This window comes from Eretmochelys imbricata, chromosome 4, assembly GCF_965152235.1.
Source record: "Eretmochelys imbricata isolate rEreImb1 chromosome 4, rEreImb1.hap1, whole genome shotgun sequence".
In the NCBI taxonomy this organism is placed as follows: domain Eukaryota; kingdom Metazoa; phylum Chordata; order Testudines; family Cheloniidae; genus Eretmochelys; species Eretmochelys imbricata.
Genome location: NC_135575.1, coordinates 93,779,953 through 93,795,405, shown reverse-complemented (window position 1 = coordinate 93,795,405; position 15,453 = coordinate 93,779,953). Strand labels below are relative to the sequence as shown.

At 40.3% G+C, this 15,453-nt stretch overlaps 1 protein-coding gene across 3 annotated transcripts in view; it reads right to left on the bottom strand.

Annotated features, from left to right (window-relative positions):
* SCFD2 (sec1 family domain containing 2) overlaps window positions 1-15,453 on the bottom strand; it is a 309,403-nt gene that overhangs the window by 173,783 nt on the left and 120,167 nt on the right. The window lies entirely within an intron of this gene.

Here is a 15,453-nt window from a genome sequence, read left to right as displayed (position 1 = left end):
GTTTTTTCCCAATGACATTGAAAGGTGTCTGAAAGAGGCCTCAGACCTATGCCATTCTTGGCACAGAAGCGTGGACACTTGACACTGACCTGGGAAAAGAAGTTATTCTCTGGATAACTCTGCTTGCTCAACAGGCAGCAGAGATGTGTGCTTATCAGTATTTATCAAAGGCTATATAGTGTATTAAGGGTCATGTGGCTAAATCCATGCACAAAATTAATCTATGTTAACTTTGAACAGAAACCTAATCTAATTATAATTTGCAAAAATTGCTACTGAAAATGTACCTCTAACTTACAAAACATTGCTAAGCTATGAAAACTAAAAATGAAGTTATACAACACTAAAGTAATGTTTCCTAATGCATGCCCTGACACACCAGAATCACAGATAGCATGATAGATACGTGTGTGAAGGGGGGGAGGGGATCTGCACAAAACAAGGAGTCTATGTGATCTTTACCCCCTTTTTTCTCACTTTAAAAGAATTCCGCATTAGTCAACCACATCAGTGTATTGTTTTTCATTATATAAACATGCCTAATCGGTTATGACTGGCTGCTGCCACTGATCATCAGACAAGCATTTCCAAAATAATGTTACTGTCATGAAAAAGGAAACTAATTTTTAAAACAAGACTCATACATTTGCTTACATAAATAAGGCATGTTGCTTTCTAAAATTATAAACACTGCACTCTGTTATTCACATGAAAATGTTACGTAAGAGAACTGCCTCTGTCTAACTGTGCAACACTGTCACTCACGATGAGTGCCAAAAGAAAATCCAAGAAAGAAATCCTGCACTGTGGTCTGTGAACTTTTACATCTTGACAGACGCCAGCCCACATGCCCATAAACCAGAGTAAAAGGGTCAAAGCAAGACGTATCTTGACCTGAACTTTAACTACCAGAGGTGACACTTATGCAACAGCTAAAACTAAACAGAACAAATAGGGAAGGAGGGAATGCAGGAGCCACCTAGTCCATATTGAACTAAAATACAAGACAATTTAGTATCTCTCTCAAAAGATACTCCAGAGACATTTCCTGCTCTGCAGTCTTGGGTATGGAATAGGGAAGAGTATATACGAAGATGTCTACAGGACAATATTTGAGTAAATCCAAATAAGAGTAGTTTATTTGATCATTTGTAATAGATTAGGAAATGGATAGTAGTATTTTAAATGGTACTAAAAAACAACAGCAATACTATGTAGTATATACAGAACACCATATGCTATATTAAAGTGTGGGATAATTGTTAATTTATTGCATTTTTAGAACAGTTTTTAAGTAAAGGTAGTAAAATATCAGAGCTGTACCATCAAGTTTCAGAGATCAGCTGAGGTACTAGTCTGCCAGCTTATGGTCATAGGTCTGAATAAGTTTATAGTCCATATCAGAAAGGCCAAATTTGATCTCAGCCTTTTTTTGAAATAAAGAAGCACCTCATCAAATGTGTCTTTGCATACGGATCCAAAACTGGCCCTTAATTATGAGGGACAGAAGCCATCTTGGCCAACACTGGGAACTAAACTGGAGTCCTCCAGAGCTAAAAGTATGAGTGGCTACACCCTGACCTAAAGAGCCAGGGGCTTTGTCATAAGGGTCTATAGCAGACTCAGACCCTCTATGGATAGAGCACAGAGGGGAACACAACACTCACTGCATCTGCAAAACTACACTTATTTAAGTCCTAAATTATTAATACAAATAAAAACATATGACATTATTGATAGTCAAAATATATACCAGCTTTAAGAAAGGTTCTTGTGTGTCATTTTCAGGTTCTTAAATTTTAACTCCACACATACTATTAGACTCTAAAGGCACAAATGGGCTTATGCAATAAAAATGATTATGATCAATAATTCAAGACATTTATTTGTCTTTGCACATAACCCTGTGATTATGGACCCTTGTGATTCTTTTTTACATCTGTGCCCAGCTGTACATTGAAATATTGTATTTCAATATACTGTATCCATAGTAAAATCTGTATAGACTGCTACCTTGCTGTAACTGCCCTAAATTCAAAAATTGCCCTAAATTCAAAGGCTCAAATTAATCTCTGGTTTAACTCCACTGAAGGCACTGGAATAATACTAGAGTAAATTTGACCCAGTAATTATAAATGTCCAGTTCTGTCCAGTAATTATTCCTGTTTGCCTCAGATGATGCATTGTTTTCTACACTTGTGCATTTCCACTGAGAACAACCTGAAACAATCAAGAACACTGTGTGCAATTGTTCAGAGGAGTTCAGAGGCTTGTGCTATAAGGCTTAGCACGTACTGGTAGCACTGCTTCCTGGCTCCTAAAAATATACTAAATTTGAAAGAATGGTAAAAGAAGAAGATATTTGCTGAGTAGTTTAGTACCTTGAAATTCTTGAAAGATGGTTACTGACACAAAACAAAGAGGCGAACTTCTATAATCATAAGCAAATATCCTAAAATTTGTTTTGGTGTGCAAAAGAGAAACAAAAACAAGTGCCAGATTTATTTTATATGGGTGGTGACCACTAAGAGAACATTTTTAATCATATTATCTAACATCTCCCTGTTTTTGTTTTGCCAGGCTTGGTGTGCACTGCAAACTAGCAAGAATTTACTCATATTTTTAAAATTCATAAGATATATCCTACCGAAACTTGGAACCTTCGCAAGGAAGTGACTTGTATGGAAAAGAAGGAGAGAAAAAATAAGATTTAACTTCACCACATATATTTTCACAAGTACCTTTTAAAAAATGTCACCTAATTTTAAAAAGGAGCTTTAGTTTCCATTCCACAGCTTACTTAAACAGGAATACTTGACGTCAGAATGTCCTCTATATGCTATTGCATCTGCATGCCGAAAAATAATATAAATGGTTAATGAATATTGCACCATATCAGTTTCCTGTTCCAGTTGGCTGTCTTGTTATGTTGGCAGTGATTCAGGGGCCTGCAGAGCTGCAGGCATATGTCTCATGTTAAAACGTCTCATGTTATAAACACTTCAGTGAAAATTACCATCCAGTTTGGAGCCAACTCTGACCAGGTGCTGTAGAGAAAATAAATAGGTAACATATGAAAGCAGAATGAAAGTTGGGCTTCTATGGGGATTATGTTCTATGCTACATTTAAAACGTCAGTTTGAAATCTGAACTAAAATATCCCCGCCCTGGACAAAGAAGTCTAATTCTTTTACTGTTGATACTGACCAGTTTTTCAGCTGAGTCTTTTGTTATAAGACATCCAACAAGAAGTTTGTAAACAAATACTTTATTATTTCTCAACACTAATTTTGAGTTAGGCTGAACAAAAATACAGATAAAACTGTCTCCCTGGTGGTCCCCTACAAAAATTCTCCAGGTATCCTGATTATACAGAAGCAGAGGTTAATTCTGAATCTGCTGAGAAACTCTCCCATTCTGAAGCCAGAGAAATCTGAATAGGACATTCCACACCCTCTCATTTTCAAGAGCAGAGTATTATTTCCTGATTATCATGTATAACTAGGTTCTAGGGAACACAGTCTGGGTTCACTACCAAGAATGCTCAGGGAAACCAACCAGATATCATTATGGGGTTGGATTCTACCACAGCTGACACACGGTTTGATCCTGCACCATCCAAGTCAAAAGGAATTTTTCCAACAAGCCCTTAAAAAGACCATAGTGAAAGTTACTGGGATCTTAGAAATCTGCATGTTCCTGCAGAAAAGGCAGGAGACTGGGCGTCAGGAGTCCTGCATTTTGTTCCTGGCTCAGATACTGACTGAAGTAAGTCACTTCACTGCCTCAGTTTCCCCATCTGTAACAGTGGGTATGATAACACTTAGTTACAATACAGTGTGAGGTGCAAATTAAAACTTGTCAAGTATTTTGAGATACTTGGGGTAGTATGAACTCCCAGTTGCTGCACAGCCATGAGAAGATGGACTGGAACACCCAGTCACTGAAAATGGCAGGCAGCTAATTTGCATGAGCTCTTCACCTCTCATGCAGCACCATAACTTGGCCATGAAGCAGCTTTGTTTTATGTCAGATTCACTATCTTCTGGGGCTTCTTGATCACAAATATTTTCAGCTGAATTTTGTCCAAAATATGTCAGGTAAATGCTTGAAAAGTAACAGAAGATCATTATTTATGCATATTTATTTATTATTTATTGATTAGTTTTATATGCACACATTGCAAGGCACAGAAAGGAGCATTTTAAGTTTTGCTAATATCAACTGGTGTTGCAGGAAAAAAACAGCATCCTGAACTGGGGTCTTTGCACTTAAAAAGGATTTCAATGCAGCTTTGAACAAAGTAACCTGGTTTTATTTGGTCCTGCTGTAATGATTTCAGCACTGTGGCAGGACAACTAATTAGCGAGATCAGCAAAGGCTATATTTTGACATTAACTATAAAAAGAGAAATTGTGCCAATAAACTCTGTTATCTCTATAGGACATAAGTAGGGTCTATGCTGACCATGAACCAATCTCTTAGCTACTGAAAAAAAATTGTTATAATCTATGAAGGGCTTCAGTTTATAATTTGATTGTGGCCAGTCACTAACCAACATTTTCTTCTATTTTAATAAAAGCATTATGACATTCAGAGACATCATGGCTCCATGACAATGACATCCTTCCATTCAAATCACATCAGGGTGGTCTACACGGACCCTGCCCAATGGAGTCTTCAAAGATTAGCTATCATTACAGAGGAACATTTATAGCAAGAGGCTTGTGCAATAGAGTAGATTCCTGCAACAATACCACCTGCAACTGAGCATGTTTGGAGCATAACCCAGTGGAACGAGATCTGCTTAGCAATATAAATTGATGTGCCATCGTCTTGCTTACATCAGAGAGAAAAGTAATCTTTTACTCTAAAAACAGGGATTGGAGAAAGCTAATCTGTATTTGAGAGAGCAGTGCTCCTGGAAATTCAAAATGTTTTGCTGTTTGATGCTTTGAGGCATTATCCCACCCCCTGTAACCACACTATGAACTTTTAAAATAAACAGTTTAGTTTATAAATCTTAGCTCTGGCTTGAATCAGATCTGTATCTAATAACCCCATCTATAGGCAGTCCCCCACACATGCCTGAAATCAAGGAGCAACCCTCAATACCAGGCCCTTGCATCCTGGCCACTCCAAATTGCCCTGACAATAGTCTAATAAGTTATTTTTATATTCACTTTTCCAAGCAGACAATGTGAATGGGGACAGCCAAGCCCCCAGGAGTAGACAGACAAAGTGGAAGCATTTGGGGAGGGACTGGAGGGCAGAAGACCTAGTTAAGATATTCCATGAGATGCAAATGCACAGTCTAAGGATCACAACTTTACATTTCCTGGTTTCTGTGTGTTTATAATCTTAAATACTTAATACTTCAACAGGCATTTGTTCTAGTGTCCCAAATTTCTTCCTGTGTAATGTGAAAACTTAAAAATATACTTCACCTCTAACCAGATTCAATGCCAAATGGTTTAGCCTTTTCATGACTCTCACTTAGTAATGCATTGAAATAAAAGTTTCATCCACTAGAGCGGTAGTTCTCAATCTTTTTGGGCTGGTTTTCTATGTCTCTTAACTAAGGCTATGTTTTAGTCACAGGTATTTTTAGTAAAAGTCATGGACAGGTCACGGAGAGAAAACAAAAATTCACAGCCTGTGACCTGTCCATGAGTTTTACTATATACCCCTGACTAAAACTTGGGGGGGTGGGGTGCGGCTCAGGAGAGTGGCCCGGGGGTGCCATGGGTGCTGGGGAGGGGGTGTCACGGCCCGAGGGGAGCCGCGGTTGCTCGCGGCGGGGGGTGGGAGGGCGGACTCCATACCCAGCTTCTAGCTCCATGTGCTGCTTCTGCTCTGCGCCAAGCTCTTGTTCTGCAGCTCCCATTGGCTGGGAACCGCAGCCAATGGGAGCTGTGGGGGCAGTGCCTACAAGCAGCCGCAGCACGTGGAGCTAGGAGCTGAGGGAGGGGAGTTGCTGTCACCCTTCTAGGCAGACCTCCCCCTCAAGGTAAGCACCACCCCGCACCCAAACTCCTGTTCTGGAGGACGGAGGGGCCCAAGACTCCACCAGCAGTGGCCGGTGCACCTGGCCCAGGGGCTGCCCAAGCTGCTGAGGCTGCCCCCAGACCAGGGGCACCATCTGCTGCAGAAGTCACGGAGGCCACAGAAAGTCACGGAATCTGTGACTTCTGTGACAAACACGAAGCCTTACTCCTAACACAAGATGAGGGAACATTCAATGAAATTGAAAGGTAGCAAATTCAAAACTGATCAAAGGAAATGCCTTCTTACACAACGCATAATCAGGCACTGGAGCTCATTGCTACAGGTTGGTGGTAAGGCCAAGAATTCAGCAAGATTCAAAGAAGCCTTGGATGGTTATTCGTCTATAAAGAATAAAATAGCTAATCGTAAAAAGCTAATGGGTTCAGGGTTTATGATAATCTCTGATTGTTAGGGGTTAGGATGATGCCTTCCTGGGGCAGAATATCCTATACCTGCCTACTCTGGGGTTTCTTCTACCTTCCTCCAACACTTCTGGTTAGAGACAAGGATACTGGACTAAAGGGACCATGAGTATGATACAGTGTGGTACGTCCCATGTTGCACGACACACAAGACAGCAAGACAGAAAATAGTCCTGCAATCCACCATACCCCAGTCTTTTGTGGCTATAAAGAATTATGAAGTTGGGTCACAGAGAGACACAATAGGAAGTTTTTAGGTGCTGTGGAATAGAGCTGCTGATGTGACTGTTGGAGGAAAATGCATTAGGTACCCTTGGTAACCCAATCACAGGTGATATCCCACAAGTTTAGAATTACTACACTAGTGTATCTAAATTGGCTTGCCCTTCAGTCCAACAGACCTTACAGCCTTTTGGTCTTCCGAGCACACCATAAAGTCACATCTGTTCTCCAAGACTTTCCCTTCCAGGGTTGCACTGTGAAGCGGGGGATGGAAGACTTGTTTGTGGAAACTGGAAGATATATTCTGGAATTGTTTTGTGGGCATATTGGTATTTTTTGCACATTTTTATTGTGTACAGCTCTGGATGGGTGCTAAAAACCTAAACAAGCAAACAAATAAATTAATAAATAAAAGAGCGTATTTTATATCCCATTTGTCTACATCTGCCAAAGAAAACCCATTTGTTGAAAAGGATCATTTTCCATTATAGTTTAAATCACTGTTTTGGTCTAATCATTTCCCCCCGATTTCCAAGATTTCTGTAGGAAACAGTGATGAAGAACTTACGTCTGTTGTAAATTACACCCCTGAAAAATATTGGAACTGTAACCTTCAGTTTTATTATACAAGGTATTAAAATAGTCCACAATCACACATATTATTGAACAGCTACATTAAAACACGCTATAATTGTATCACAGTTTAAAATGGATATCATGTACCAAGCATATCAGATTTGCCATTTGATTTAGGTAGGCATTATCCCATTATGTTTTTAGTTTAATTAATGATTTCAGCATGTTTTGAGCTTCGCTGATATAGGATGTTATACAAATACAAAATATTATTATCATGCATTTTTACATGAAAAATGTTGTGTTCATGCAATGTTAAGGGTGGAAAATTAAGCACTCAAAAGTAAGGAAATTCCACATGTCGAAGTTTCTCACACAATGTAAACTTAGACAAGTGGTGCAGCCTAATATATTTTACAGTATACACTAATAACTCAGGCCCGTCCGCATTAAGGAAATCCACTGCAATGTACCTATGTGGGTACAGTTACACCCATGCAAATCTCTATTGTAAATATGCTGCACAACTGCAAAGAAAGGCTTATACCAATGCACTTTAATTTGGTAACATACTACTCCTAGGGGAATTCTGCGCCAAAAATATAAAGATTCTGTCCACAATTATTTTAAAATTCTGCAAAATTCTGCATATTATATTTGCCAAAGTAACACTATATAATCACTCCAATTTCAATTATTTTGGTAATTTATTTCAAAATACCTGTCAGCTACTATGTCTGTAACAATACAGATGCCAAAAAAAAATTTTCCCCCAGGAGTAAAAAGAGTTAAACAAACCCCTACAACAACCAGTTCCTGTTTCTCTACCCCCTACCCCCAAGAGCCCAGCCACGGGGTGCCCCCCAGCCCAGATACCCACACCTCCTATCCCTCAGGCCCCAGCTCTTCCCCCCCCAGCTTAGACACTCATATCCACTGCCCAGAGCCCAGCTGCAGCCCCCCCCAGCCCATAAATTTACACCCCTTCTTCCCCCAGAGCCCAGCAGCAGCAGGATGCCTCCCAGCCCATACTCCACACTCAGACCCACTACCCCCCAGAGCCCTGCCACGGGGTGCCCCCTAACCCAGACACCTGCATCCGCTACCCCTCAGAGTCCAGCTGCAGGGCACCCAGACATTCTCACCCCTCCTCCCCCAGAGCCCAGCTGCGGGGTGCCCCCCAGCCCAGATACCTGCATCTGCTACCCTCCAGAGCCCAGCTGCAGGCCATGCCCCCACCCAGACACTCACATGCACCCTGTAGCTTCCCAGAGCCCAGAGATGCAGAGGGAGAAACAGCCTGATGCTGGGTCCCAGGCATGTACAGAATTTCCTGCACGCCACCTCCTTCCTTCAGGGCATGCCAGGAACTGCAGCTCCCCGGAACCCTCTAGCTCTCTCTCCCTCCTCCCAGCAATGTCTTCTATTTGCAAGCTGGGCTCTGTCAGGTCCAGTGGGCCCCAGTGACAGCCAGAAACTACAGCCCATTTCTGGGGGCGGGGGGGAGGGAAGAGAAGGAAAATCGGTGCGGAACATTAATTTCTGTGCAAATTCTGCATTGTGCAGTGGCACAGAATTCCCCAAGGAGTACCAGACCAAAAGAAAACACTGGTACAGTGCAATGTATCTGTTAGGGGTTTACTACGTCAATGCAGTTATACCATTACAAATTTTGGCCTCACAATATATAATAAATGTACATTTACACCTTAAAGGGAAAACAGGAATAGACAATAGAATGACAAGAGTTATTGTTGTGAGAGAATTCCAGATTTTTGATTACTTGACCTTGCAATCTAAATAAAGGACATCAACAAAATGCTTTAACATTAGGTTTTGGTATTTAATTTCCCTAGTGCTTGAAGGACAGGGAGAAGACAGAGAAAGGAAAAATGTGGCTCTCTTCAGCTTGCAGATCTTACAAGATCTTCAAGCGAAGGGGTGAACCAAGGAGGGTGCAATTGGGTATCTGCCAAGGTTCAGAATCACAGTTAAGGTCTGGGTTATGATTTCAGCCTCAACCAAACTAGAACCAGAAAATAAGCTTAGTAAAGGTTCGTATCTGGGGAGTACAGCACAATGCCCCTGAAATTCAAAGGCTTCTGATTAATAATAAGAACACAGGAATGGCCATATTATGTCAGACCAATGATCCATCTAGCCCAGAATCCTGTTTTCTGACAGTCCAGATGCTTCAAAGGGAATGAACAGAACAGGGCAATTATTGAGTGATCCAACCCTGGTCATCCAGTCCCAGCAGTCAGAAGTTTAGGGACACCCAGAGCATGGGGTTGCATTCCTGACCATCTTGGCTAATAGCCATTGATCCACCTATCCTCCATGAACTTATCTAATCTTTTTTTTGAATCCAGTTATACTTTTGGCCTTCACAACATCCCATGGCAACGAGTTCCACAGGTTGACTCTATGTTGTGTCAAGAAATACTTCCTTTTGTTTGTTTTAAATCTGCTGCCTATTAATTTCATTGGGTGACTCTTTGTTCTTGTGTTATGTGAAGGAGTAAATAACACTTCCTCATTCACTTTCTCCACACCAGTCATGTTTTACAGGCCTCTGCCATATAACCCTTAGTCATTTCTTTTGTAAGATGCACAGTTCCAGTCATTTTAATCTCTTCTCATGTGGAAGTTGTTCCATACCCTTAATCATTTTTGTTGCCCTGCTCTGTACCTTTTCCAATTCTAATATATCTTTTTCTGAGATGGGGAGATCAGAACTGCATGCAATACTCAAGGTGTAGGTGTACCACGGATTTATATAGGGTATTATCATATTTTCTGTCTTATTATCTATCCTTTCCTAATCGTTCCTAACATTCTAGATTTTTTTGACTGCAGCTGTACATTGAACAGATGCTTGCAGAAAATTATCCACAATGACTCCAAGATCTCTTTCTTGAGTGCTGACAGCTAATTTAGACCCCATCATTTTGTATATATAGTTGGGATTATGTTTTCCAATGTGTATTACTTTGCACTTATCAACACTGAATGTCATCTGCCATTTTGTTGCCCAGTCACCCAGTTTAGTGAGGTCCCTTAGTAACTCTTCACAGTCAACTTAAGACTTCATATTTTGTATCATCTGCAAGTTTTGCCACCTCACTGTTCACCCCCTTTTCTAGATCATTTATGAATATGTTGAATAGCACTGGTGCCAGGACAGATCCTTGGAGGCTCCACTATTTATCTTTACCTTTAGTCCAACCACTTGTTTCTGATCATTTAACCAGTTACTGACCCATGAGAGGACCTTCCATCTTATCTCATGACTCCTCACTTTGCTTAAGAGCCTTTGGTGTGGGACCCTGTCAAAAGCCTTCTGAAAGTCCACGTACACAATATCAACTGAATCACCCTTGCTGACTGCCTCAAAGAATTCAAATAGATTGGTGAGGGATGATTTCCCTTTACAAAAGCTGTGTTGACTCTTCCCCAGCATACCATGCTCATTTATGTGTCTGATAATTCTGTTCTTTACTAGTTTCAAACAATTCTTGGTACTGAAGTCAGGCTAACTGATCTGTAATTGCCAGCATCACCTCTGGAGCCTTTTTTAAACATTGGCATTATGTTAGCTGTCCTCCAGTAATCTGGTACAGATGCTGATTTACGCAATATATAACAAATCTTAGCCTCCATATAGTGTTTTTCATCTATAGCTCCCAAAGTGATTCACAAAAGATTGGTATCAATTCCTTTTACATACTGGAAGCTAAGACACAAAGAAAGTAAGTGACTCACACAAGGTCGCACAGTAGGTCTGTAGCAGTCAGGAAGAGCACACATAAGTCTTGACCTCTAGTGCCATGCTCTGTTCACTGGAACATGCTGCTTCTCTTCTAGTTCATAGTTTTGGCCCTGTTTTACTTATAAGTAAGACTAAGATTTTGTCAAGGTTATTTTTAGTAAAAGTCACAGCCAGGTCACAGACAATAAACAGGTTTCAGAGTAGCAGCCGTGTTAGTCTGTATTTGCAAAAAGAAAAGGAGTACTTGTGGCACCTTAGAGACTAACAAATTTATTTGAGCCTAAGCTTTCGTGAGCTACAGCTCACTTCATTGGATGCATTCAGTGGAAAATACAGTGGGGAGATTTATATACATAGAGAACATGAAACAATGGGTGTTACCATACAGATTGTAACAAGAGTGATCAGGTAAGGTGAGCTATTACCAGCAGGAGAGTGGGGGGAAGGGAGGGGAACCTTTTGTAGTGATAATCAAGATGGGCCATTTCCAGCAGTTGACAAGAACATCTGAGGAACAGTGGGGGGGGGGAATAAACACGGGGAAATAGTTTTACTTTGTGTAATGACACATCCACTCCCAGTCTCTATTCAAGCCTAAGTTAATAGTATCCAGTTTGCAAATTAATTCCAATTCAGCAGTCTCTCGTTGGAGTCTGTTTTTGAAGTTTTTTTGTTGAACAATTGCCACTTTTAGGTCTGTAATCAAGTGACCAAAGAGACTGAAGTGTTCTCTGACTGGTTTTTGAATGTTATAATTCTTGACATCTGATTTGTGTCCATTTATTCTTTTACATAGAGACTGTCCAGTTTGGCCAATGTACATGGCAGAGGGGCATTGCTGGCACATGATGGCATATATCACATTGGTAGATGTGTAGGTGAACGAGGTGAACTATCAGAGATAGTGCGGCTGATGTGATTAGGCCCTATGATGGTGTCCCCTGAATAGATATGTGAACACAGTCGGCAACGGGCTTTGTTGCAAGGACAGGTTCCTGGGTTAGTGGTTCTGTTGTGTGGTCGCTGGTGAATATAAACAAATAATTTATAAACAAATAAACAAACAAAAATTCATGGAAGCCTTGGCCTGGCTGTGACTTTTGCTGCTGCGGGTCCATGGTTTCCCCTGCCACCGTGGTGGCACAAAGCTGTTGCCCGTAGCTGGAACCCTGAGGAGGGCCCCCTGTCACTGGAACCCTGCCAGGGCCTGGCTGGCTGCCAGCTCCAGCGTTCTGCAGTCCGTGGGGCTGAAGCAGAGAATGTCATGGAGGTCTCTGGAAGTCACGGATTCCCTGACCTCCGTGACATAAACATAGCCTTACTTTAACTTTAAAGCTAACTTTGCTGCAAACTTAGGCAGCCTATATAGACCACCTAATTACCACTATTTATTTATGACGTTATACTTCATTGTTAGTATGTTGTATATAAATAGTTAATTCTACACTTCCCAACTCCTTTGTGCATTCATCCTGTGCACTGAATGAGGCGGTGTCCTGTGGAAAATCTAGTATGTGATCATGTAATTAAAGACTGTCTCATAATTCATACTCAAGGGAGCTGAATTAAGCTTGCACAGGCAACCTAAATACTGGCATTCCCTAACTTTCAAGTGCTTCACTTAGCAAACTTAATAACATTATTTTAACACAGCCGTTCGGTATGAAATTTCCTAGGGTTATTGTAACAAGCCTCTGACCATGAATCATCAGCAGGCTCTGAATCCTGAACCTTCAGCACTGCTACTACTTGAGCTTCAGGACTAACTTTGGTAGCTGGCAGCAGCAGAAGACTTATCTCAGAAGGTGGATGCACTGCGGGGGGGGCGGGGGGGGCGGGGCAGGTTTAAGGGGCCGTTGGGGGAAATCTGTTCTGGTTGTACCTCCCCACCTTGGGAGTCATAGGAATTCCAGCCCCTTCTGGTACTCCCAAGGGGATAAATACCGCAATGTGCTGGGTCCATGTGTGTGTGTGCGTAAGGTACAAACAACCTTAACTTTGTCTTTTCCTGACTTGAATATTTAACTATGCAATTTTAATGTTCTCCCAACAATTTATTTTTCTGGAATTTTCAAATCAGAGATAAAAAGAGTTTTTCCCTTTGTTCTACTAATGAAAACCAATTTATTAAAGCTGGTTGGAGTTTAATTAAGTTTTGCAGCCACTCAAAAGCAAAACATACTTTTTAATTTAAAAGAAAATCATGAGATATTATAATTGGAATATTCCAGATCCTCAGTTGGTGTAAACCAGCACAGCTACACTGACTTCAAGGAGAGATACCAATTTACAGAGCTAAGCATCTCGACCCAATATTCTCTTTCACAAGATCCTTCTATGTCTGTAGGCCAATTTTTGTTCTTTTTAGTTAGTCCAATAAAATGTCACCAACAGCTTGTTGTTTTGTTTTGTTTTTCTTTGTGATTGGGGCAGCAGAACTGACACTTTTAAATAAAATACAAACCACAGAATTGCACCAAGTCAAAAAACATGCCAGCAAGCAGACAATACATTATATAGTAAGTCACAGGCAGACATACACACAGATTGACCAGCATTTCATCCATATTTCTTCAGGTAATTAAGAAACTGCAGGAGCATAATATAACTAATATGTCTACTAAGAAACAGTTCAGCCACCTCTTTAAAAAATAGTCTTTTACACTTACAATTGGTCTCCTAATGATGTGTTTGTAATGTTTCCTACATATCAGTAGTTCCATGGGCAACTGGCCTTCACGATCCACAATTAACTTGACTGTGAATGAAACCCTTAATCCAAAACAAAAGTCTTTATAATACATCAGCATGAACTTGTCATAACTTTGGTAAACAGTTAAAACACTCCAAACTAGTCAAGGTATATTATGCAGACAGAGAGCTCAGTTTTCAAATGTGCCTAAATTATGAGATCCAACTCCATACTAGTAAAAAAATATTTAGATGATTAGGAGCACATCTCAAACTCCACTGTTCAAAGATTACGTCTGCAATGTGAAAACAAAAAATTGCTTTTTCAAAATACAATTCATTTGTACTTAGACTTTCATTTACCATTTTTTATTTGTTTGTTTCCTTGAAGATCCTGACATTTGCTTCTACTTAGCAAACCTACAGACACACAACACTGGAAAAAAGTAAGGAAATCTATGTATAAAATATGGAAATACATACAAGTTAGAATTTAACCTAACTTGGTGAATACTGTGAAGACCTTACTCCAGTCCAGTGAGCTATGTAATCCAGTCTCTAATTGTACTAGCAACTTTGATGGACTGAGAGACTGTAGAGGGCAATGAACAAAGTTTCTGTGAAAATCAGAAAGCAGTTTCCCTGCTGAGTCTTCACGAAATTAAATGTTAAATAATTCAACACCTCCCCGTTTTCTTTCTTTGTAGTCACAATTAAGGAAAATTATAAAACAGTGATTCGAAACATTGATCAACAGAAGAAAAATCTAAACATGAAGATGGAGCTCTGCACAGCAGGGTTCGGTCTGCACAATATCCAACAGTGAATACCACTGAGGTCATTTGGAAACATTATATGAGCACAAGACAATCAGCATGCACTGAAAAAAGTGTCATAGAAATGGAATGCAAGAAATATAGAACACACACATTCTCTCTCTGTCACACACACACCCCTACTTAGAAACTAAAGGGCAAAATGAACAAACTACAAGCAGTACGCCACTAACAGCAATAACATCGCTAATCCAAGTCCCACTGAAATCAACGGAAAGGCTCTAACCATCTTCACTGGGCTTTGGAGCAGTGTGTGAGTAAGTGATTCTTGTGATGTACATTAAGGTGGAACACGCACCTCCCATTCCTGCACTCACAAAAATAATCTTAAAAGCTTCTATACATGTGGAAATGTACTGGCATAATTATATTGGTATAATTATACTGCTGTAGTTATAGCAACATAAATCCCAGTGTGGCCATGCTTATTCCAGAATAAGAGTGTCATTTTGTGGTTAATTTATACTCTTCCCAGAGTAACATAAGCTAAGCATGGAGAACTACACTAGTATAACTATAGTAGTATAATTATGCCAGAAACTTAGACTGTTAGTACTTTGGGGCAGGGACTGGCTTTTTGTTCTGTGTGTCACCTAGCACAATGGTCTATGACTGAGGCTCCTAGGCACTAATGCAGTACAAATAATAATTATACCTGCAAACAGGCAGATGAACCCATGGTACATGGGCAACACAGCCCCCCTTCCATTCTGAAATACTATTCTTCTGCTACAGTTCTAGTGTTTACAATCTTTTTGAACAATTTTTAAGTATGTGGCAAGGACAACTGCAAGTTATTACTTGGCTATTCTACAGAAGGCACTAATAAGTTATAGTGTTGGCCAAAAATGACTCACTATGCTTATTATTTCAGTTAAAAATTCAA